The sequence below is a fragment of the Capsicum annuum genome, chromosome 10, assembly GCF_002878395.1.
Source record: "Capsicum annuum cultivar UCD-10X-F1 chromosome 10, UCD10Xv1.1, whole genome shotgun sequence".
NCBI classification, from domain to species: Eukaryota; Viridiplantae; Streptophyta; class Magnoliopsida; order Solanales; family Solanaceae; genus Capsicum; species Capsicum annuum.
In genome coordinates, this window is record NC_061120.1 from 186,325,693 (window position 1) to 186,335,445 (window position 9,753).

Below are 9,753 nucleotides of genomic sequence, written 5' to 3' on the forward strand. Positions count from 1 at the left end.
ACAAAGCTAGGTTGGTTACTAAAAAGGTTGTACATTACCTCAGTTGGATGTGAAAAGTATGTTACTTTGTGGCGATCAGGAAGAACTTATGTTTATAAAACCACCACCCAGGCGTGTTCTGCCAAGACCAAATATAGTATGTCATCTTCGAAAATATCTCAATGGCTTAAAATAGGCTCCTCGAGCTTCTGTTTGATAAATTTCCATCCATGATTCGAACTGTGGGCTTCTCTCAAAGTTCTTCAGATCATTTTTAGTTTCTTCATACTTCTTCAGTAGGTATTACATTATTTGTTATCTATATTGAAGATACCATTATCACAGGAAATGATCTAAAGGAATTTACTAAGTTAAAAGAATTCTTGAATACGTCATTTAAGATTAAGGACTTAAAATGACTGGCATACTTTCTTGGACATAAGGTTTTATACTTGCCTACTGTATCACTCTTACATAATAAAGGTATGCTAGTGATCTTGTTGAAATGGTTGGTCTTACTGATGACAAGGTTGTATACACCCTAATAGAGATCAATATGAAGTACATGGAGGCTGATGGTGAACCACTCAGTATCCAACATTGTATCGACTGTTGGTGGGATCATTAGTTTATCTTACTATGGCAAGGCCAGGCATCTCATGTTTGGTACAAGTTCTAAGTCAGTTTGTGGCTAAACCTCACCATATACATTCCACTGCATTACTTTATGTCATTCGATATGTTCATGGTTCTATGAATCAAGGTGTTCTCTTCGTTTTTGATTCTCTTATACATCTTGAAGGCTATATTGATGCCGATTGGGCTGGTTGAGCGGATTATCCTTGTTTCGTTATTGGTTGGTGCATGTTTCTTGGTACATCCTTGATATCTTGGAAATGTAAGAAATAATCTTATACTTCTAAATCATCTATGGAGGCTGAGTATTGGGCTATGTCGACAGCAAGTTTAGAAATTATTTGTCTACGATGTCTATTACCTAAGCTTGGTGTTTCTATTATATATCCTATGATTTTACATGTTGATAACACTAGTATGATTAAAATAGACGTATACCCTGTGCAACAAGAAAATACAAAGCATATAGAGGTGGACTGTCATTACATTCGTGAATTAGTTGTTGATCATCTCATCACTTTACAACACATTTTATTAGCTTGCCGATTTGCTTACAAAGACATATGCATGGCATAGCCATCTTATCACCAAATAGCTATTTTATGATCACTGGTATCAATTTGAGGGGCATATTAGGCAATATTATAATTGTATAGAAATCACAAAATATTCTCTTTCCTAAAATAGGACTTAATTACATATTGGGTGGTTATAAAAATATATACTCTTTCATATAATAGAACTCTAACCTTACAACTGTATAGTTATAAGTATTTCATATTATATTATTGAATGGGAATAAGAAAGTATTTAGAAAATCTTTGTTTCTCTATCTCATTTCTCTAGCAAAAAGGTTATGGGAAAGAAGGGTGCCTTGTAAAGTTCTTAAAGGCATAATGACAATAAATTCTCCAAGTTTTGAATCATGTTCCAAATAGCCATGACCGACAATCCTATAGCACTAATTTCTCTACAAAAATCTAGTTTCGATTCTGGAATTGTAATACTAATGACAGGAAAGATAGATCCTTATTCCTAAACCTATAAGGAAAAGGTTCTTCCAATCCTACAAGAACTATATCTTCTTTCCCAAATCCATTAGGAAAAAGGATCTCATAAACCATAAGGATTATGATTTTCTTAAAATATACAAGTGATAAAATTAAGACATAATTAACAAATCTTCCTTTTTTCTTGAATTCCCTTCATCAATAGGGACAACTTATCTCTGCCTTGCTTCTAGCCCGCGAAAGGGCTCACTAAGTACTACACACACCAATCAAGTCTAGGAAATGCCTAAACTTATTGGTTGAGACTTTACTGGTCATCATATCTGTTAGATTATCATGTATAGATACTTCACATTAACATGCCCTTCTAGCCTACTGCTTTTTGTCCCATTGGCAATGAACCAAACTTTCATGTACAATTTCTGTGAAGTAACTCAATCTCTTTACCCGTATCACCAATTAATTTATCTCTTACTAAGATAGAAATATATATTTTAGAGATATTAGGCTCAAACATATCAATGGTCTTTACAACTAAAAAGGCAAATTACACAAAATTTGCGTATAGAAGAAGATTTTCATCAACTACATTTGCAAACCTCCTTGGTCGGATGATCACTCTCTTCTCGCTGCCAGTTGCAATGTTATATGATTGTTGTTGTATAGACTTATAAATATTATCCTATTGATTAATTTTTTTCACCTCCTCCATTTCTAAACTACTAGGCTGGGCTAGTGGAGGTTAAATTTCTAGCTTTATGCGGTCACTGACACAACAATTTATTTTAGTTATTGCCTTTTCCCTTTGACTGAGGTAGATTCATTGAATGTCACATCCCTATTAATAATTAGCCATGGAGTCTTTTTATATATGCACCACAACCTGTACCTTTTACTCCAATTGCATACCCTAGAAATATTCACTTATTTACTTCTTAATCATCGTCTTCTATTTAACTTTACTTTTATTCTGTCTCTCAATCATTATCTTTAATTTAACAAATGTTGGAAATTCCTCATCTATAGTTTTCAAAAAATACACTCATACCATTCTTGTGTAACCATCTATCAATGTCACAAAATACCTATCACCACTTCTAGAGGAAATTTTGTTTAGACCCCACAAGTTTGAATATATGTGATCTAACTTGTCTTTGGTTTTGTTCTTTGCCTTCTTTTTGAAATTCACCCATGTTTGCTTACCAAACATACAATGCTCACAAAGATTCAAAGCTTGATTTTTCTACTCATATAATAAATTCTACTTGTTCAACAGAGACAATCCGTTGTCACTCATATGACCAAGTCGCAAGTACCACAATTAAGATTGATTTAGATCACTCTTTCGAGAAGATATAATTGATTATCCTTAAACTAAACTCGCTTGAGTATAATACAGTTTAGAATGAATCTTGCCTTTTATAAGTACCATGGAGCCTTTACACACTTTAAGTGTTCCATTCCCAGAGTAAAACTTATACCCTTGATCATCCAAAATCAAAAGAGAAATCAAATTCTTCTTCATTCAAGGAACATGTCAATACTTAATATTTCTGAAAATGCCATAAACCATTCTCAATTTGATGTTACCAATCTCCTCTACCTCTAATGGATTATCATCACATAGATAGATAGTCCCACTAATCTACTTGTAAGTTGCAAACAAATTCTTGTGTGGACATATATGGAAAGTTGATCCAGAATAAAGAACCCAAAATTGTGCCTATGACCAAAATTCATGACACAAACTTCCCCTACATAGTCAATGTCATCAAAATTACTACCAACATCAATAATATTTGTCCAGTAATCAACTTTCTGCTTTCCTCTTTTCCTCTTTAGTTTAGGACAATATCTTCTGTAGTTACCATGATCATTTCACTCATAGCAGTTTTGCTTCCTTGCTCTATACTTTAATTTAGTGATAAACTTATTCTAATTTAAATCTTTTTTTGTGTCTTTGCCCTACTCACAAGACCTTCGCCTTCAGCTTTGCTATCCCGAAAGCTCTTCTTCAACTCCTTAGATTTTAGTGCATTATTAACATCATCCAGTGAGATATTATCATTCCCATATAGAAATGTATACTTTGTTTACCATATAACAACTGTCAATAAAAGTATCATAAAACAGTGGTAAAGAACATAACACAATCAAGACTTGATCCTCACTATCAATTTTGAGATCCATGTTCTTCAAGTCCATTATAATTGGATTAAACTCTTCAAAGTGAGTTTTAAATGGTGTATCTTTATTCATACAAATATTGTACAACTTCTTTTTCAAGTAGACGTGGTCTATCAGCTTCCAACTTCTTCCATGTCGTTGCTGCAGATTTCTCTTTTGTAATTTTTCGAAGAACGTTATCTATAACGATCATGAAGATCGCACTCAAATCCCTCTCCTTCAGGTCTACTTACTTTGATTTTTCAATTATTCTAAAAAAAGCCTCATCAATTACCTTTCATAACCCTTGTAACACTAGGAGCAACCTCATTCTAATCTTTTATAGATTGCAACTAGATCCCCTATTGAATTTCCCTATTTTATACTTTGTTGAAGATGATGGAGACATCTTAACCCTTGATTATGTGTAGAAATCTCAACTTGGTGTTGACACCAATTATTGCAAAAATATTGTGGGTTAACTAGCCACAGTCACAAACAAACAAAATAGAGAAGAAAAACAACACAAGAATTTAACGAGGTTCAACTAGGCCTAATCCTCCAAGCAAAAGAAAGAGAGTTTTCCACTATTAAAGAAAAATAAGAAGTGTACAATGCTTTAGAATCTCCAAGACATACCCTATATATATAGCAAAATAGTCCCAAACCTATAAGGAAAAGGTTTTTCAAATCATACAAGGACTATATTTTCCTTTCCCAAATCTATTAGGACAAAGAGTCTGCTAAACTAATAGGAATCATGAGTAGTTTCCTAAAATATACAAGTGAAAGAATTCCAGACATAACTAATAAAAAGAAAGACACCAAAGCAATATTGTATCAAGCTGCCAGTCTTTTTATAGTTAGATCTCCAAGTTTTTTGAATGCTCTAAATTCTACTTCCATATCTAAATTTGGGGCAATACCAGTAAAAAAATATCTCTAAATAAAGTTCTAGCACAATGCCGAAGAAGAAGAAGAAGAAGAAGAAGAAGAAGAAGAAGAAGAAGAAGAAGAAAAAAAGGAGAAGAAGAAGGAGAAGGAGAAGAAGGAGAAGAAGAAGAAGAATAATAAGAAGGAGAAGAAGGAGAAGAAGAATGAGGAGAAGAAGAAGGAGAAGAATAAAGAGCAAAAGAAGAAGGAGGAGAAGAAATAGGAGAAGAAGAAGGAGAACAAGGAGAAGGAGGAGGAGAAGGAGGAGAAGGAAGAGAAGAAGAAGAAGAAGAAGAAGAAGAAGGAGGAGGAGGAGGAGGAGAAGGAGGAGGAGGAGAAGGAGGAGGAGAAGAAAATCAAATGAAGAATGTCTAAAGAAAACCAACCCCTTGGACTGCTATGAAAAATACCATCAGATTTTGAGAGAAGATATGAAAAAAAGACTTGTCCAAATCAAAATTTATTTTATGAAGAAGAATTTGGTGAAGATCTAACCAAATATATAAAAAAATTATGAGAGAGGATATACAAGAAAAGAACTAGCTCAAATCAAGATTTATTTGATGAAGAAGGATTTGATGAAGATCTAAATAAATATGGAAAAGAAGATATTATGAGAGAAGATATGAAATAGAAATACTTTCTCAAAGCAAGATTTATTTGAGGAAAAAGGATTTGATAAAGATCTAAACAAATATAGAGAAGATATAAAAGAAAAAGACTTGCCCAAATCAAGGTACAAGAACCATGGAAAGAACATTTACTACAATGTTAATGAAGTAAAAATATTTTATAGATGAAAAATTTTAAGATCGATTTGTTACTTAAGTAAGATGCAATAGTTATGGAGTATCACAATATGTCGGACGCCTCAAGATCACAAAAGAGTCCACATTCAAAGTGATCAAAGTTCTAAAACAACAAAATGAATGTACAAATGTTCATATTATTTTAAATAAAGATCAAAGTTGAAATTCCATTGGGTTGTCTTAGTAAGAGCTCATACTTGTACAAGTCAAAAGAAGAGCTCAAGAATAGTAATGTGAAGAATGTGACTCATTCTGAAAAGAAGAAATCCCATAGAAGGAAATAAATGGTCAAATTTGAATTTCAAATTAAATATATTTGCTACAAGTTTGGAAGAAAGGTGATGAATTTTACTACAATACTGAGGAAAGATTAATTGAAAATTTGCTAAATTCTACAATTTTTTATGGAAAAAATATTAATATATCTAAGATTTTTGTATGATGGAAAATTATTTGTGGAGTAAATAGTTATGCAGTAATTAAGTCAAAGGAAACAACAAAGAAAAGGAACGACTTCACTAATTAATTGAAATGAAGATGTGATTTGGTTCCAAAATATATATGGATGGTATTCCACTAATTACTACAATATCAAGTCTTTCCAATAATGAGTTCAAGATTTGATGATAGAATGAAATTGTTAAGCTTACCAACTAAAGGTATCCACATTCATAAAGATAAAAGCTACAATAGGTACAACATCAAAAAAGAAAAGAAGATCACAGATTTACTAAATGAAGCAACGGTCAAAAATTATTCCTAGAATCAAGAAACAGAAAAAAATTACTGAGACTACAAAAATGAGAGATCTAAGCAGAAGAAAATACAAAGCCTTAAATACTTTTGTCTCAACAACTCTCAAGTTCCTTTATTCTACTCTTCATAAGCATTGTAATGCACTATCGATTTATTGTGCAGTCAAAAGAGTGTAGAGAAAAAATATTATTTGGCCAGGCATTATATTGAGAGATTGTGTTATTGTTAGTTTATTTCGTGAGTGAGTGTGTAACATCTCATGCCTTACAACACTCAAATAATGCATAGAATGAGCCCTTAGGATCCCTATATTGATGGTAAACTAGGTTAAGTTAGGAAGAAATAGGTTGGGGGTGCTTTTACACATTGAAAATGGGTTGGTGTCACAAAGGGGATGTTCTGCAAAGATCCCGCGCTACGGAGGGATCACGAAGGACCACTAGATGGGGTCTGCTATGGCTCTGCACTGTAGACCGCAGCTTCGCTTTTGGTTCGCGATGGGGTCGCATCGCGAAGCCCTTCCGGCGATAAAAGTGCCTTCGTTTTATTATATTTTAAGGGCATTGAGGTCCTTTCACATCCCTTAACCATTCTCAACCCTTTTTGAATGAATATAAGGTCTTTAAAACGTTATTTCTCCTCACTAAATCCCTAATTATCATTTCTTAAAAAAAAGAGGGGACCTCTAATCTCCAAAGGTCAAATTACTCTATGTTTTTATCATTATCAAGGTATGTGGGACTATCTTAACTCTCATGGGCGTGAATTAATATTTTATCAAGCTTTAAAGATATTTGTATATGTATATATAAAGGATTTTGAAATTAGTTTGAAGAGCATGTATCATGAACCCATTTTGATGAAAGTATGCATTTACTATAGGTTTTTTTCATGAACTTGAGTTATATTCATGTGAATATATGCTATGAGTTTTGAGAATTAATTTGAGAGCATGATTTATAATATTCCCTCTCTTATGATGAAATTTATCTGTCTTCATTCATTATAGATTGTTCAAATGCATGATTAAAAGCTTGAGTCATGTGCTTTTCTATCAATGGTGAAATTACATGGTTTTATAATCCCGAGAGAGGGTGTTTTCTTTTTTAATAAATGCTCTTTTGTTAAATGATGGAATTGGATATGATGGATGAAAGAGATGGCCACCCTATGTTAAAGTCTTGAAAGGAGAGGGGTTTGCATAAGTTTTCATATGATTTTGAAATAAGAACTCTCTTGTGATATGTAAATCTTTTTGGTGGTTGAATAACATATTTTTAAATGAGAATACTATGGCATGATATTACATGTTATGATTGGCTTATACAGCTTGCAAGTCATGGTATCACAATACTAAATCAGATAAATGCCATGACAGATTCCGAGCATAATAGACTACAGACTTTTTTTCATACTTCAAACCATGTCATAAGTAAGATGCATGTTTTAAAAGAATAAAAATGGACTTTAAGAGACTTAGATGGTTATTCGAAGAAGACATGAGTTCAAATAACTCATTGCCCGAAATCGTATTTTGTTGATACGGGTTTATTATTTCCTAAAACATGGACTATACGCTAGATTTTTGCCCTATGGCATATCAAAATTTAGAACTACAGTCTCTGCAGCAAAATTGAGTAAGGGTTTTGGCTGTCGAGTCAAGGGAGGATCCTATATAGCCCGTGAGATATCTTTCAGAACTGTAAGGTGTACCATCTAGCCTAGAACTAAAACAAAGAGAAAGAGTTGAGTTTATGCTTTTGCAAGGTTTATTTGAAGCTCTTTAAATATACCCATGTGGTGTGTGTATATATATATATATATATACACACACACACACACATATATATATACATGTATATGTATATATATATATATATGTATATGTATTTATGTATGTATTATGTTATATATATATACACACACACATATATATATATGTATGTATGTATGTATTAGGATAAATTATATATATATATATATATATATATATACATGTATGTATGCATTAGGCTAAATTATTTTCACAACTCTCTCAATTATTTTATGTGAAATATATGCTATTTTTGATTAGTTCTGCATACCAATACTTTCCAAGTATTGACCCTTACAATAGAGGCTTTGAGGCATATCCCCATGGTCCAGTTCAACAGTAGATTTTCCTTAGAGAGTCAGAGTTGGTGAGCCTCCCTTACTCCGAAAGGAGTTTTATCTATATATTGGTTTCAGTTTTTTATAGTACAGTTCGGGGCCTTATCCCGGTCTAGACAGACTAGTGTTTTCAGTTCAGTAGACGCTCCAAAGATTGGTTTAGACTGGATTTGAGTTTTCTTATGGATTGTTGTCATGAAGTATTAAGTTTGATTATGGGATTCTCATGTTTTTGGTTTGTCTTCTGCATTTTTAATTCATGTGAATATGCTTATAATAGTATGCTAAGGGGTCTCTCGGGCCTTTTAGGTTTGAGATACCCATCGCAGCCAGGGCCCCAACTCGGTTCGTGATAAGCTTGGTATCAAAGCACGGTTCAGGGTCCCAAGTTATCTATGAAGTCGAGCCGAGTAGTATCCTTTTATGGGTGTGTAGTGTGCCACACTTATAGGGAGGAAGCTATGATCCATTTATGAATATTTCTCATTTTTTTATATTTGAGTTCGTTCCATAGAGACCGAATGTTTCCTAACTCCTAACTTTCTACATTTTAGATCATGCCTCCCCGTAGATCCTACGAGCAGAACGCCCCAACCAGGGCCTGCATCCCTAATGGGACAAATGTTGAAGATGTCCGCCTTATTCATAGGATGCATACCCATTACAGAGCCTGTAACCATATTCACTGCAACTCTATGGGTTGCTTCAGTCCAAACTAGGCCTCCTCGAGTTCCTCGATCCAGTATCAACTGTATTTAGTCCCCACAGAGAGAGATCTCAAATGTCAAGTTTTGCTAGTCTATCCATATGATTGCTCAGCTTGTGGCTTCTCAGTTTTATCGGTCGGGAGATGTTAGTCTTGTACCTGGTTTTTCTAAAATCACTCGGATTGGCCAGTTTATGAGGCTGAACCCACCTATTTTTATGAGTACTAAGGTTGAGAAGGACCTTCAAGGGTTCATAGATGAGATGGAGAAGATATTCATAGTCATGCATGCCACTGATACTGAAGGGGTGAAATTTGCAGCTTATCAGCTGAAAGATGTGGCTAACCAGTGGTATGAGAAATGGAAAGAGTAGAGGGGCAACGATGTTATATCTGGTATATAGGAGGATTTTTTGGAGGCCTTTCTAGATTACTTTTTTCCTCAGGAATTAAGGGAGGCCAAGGTCGATGAATTCATCAATATGAAATAAGGAAAGATAAGTGTCAAGGAATATACATTGAAATTCACCTAGCTATCCCATTATGCTTTCGAGTTGATATGCAATATGAGGGCTCGTATGAGAAAGTTCACAGTTTTTCTCTCAAA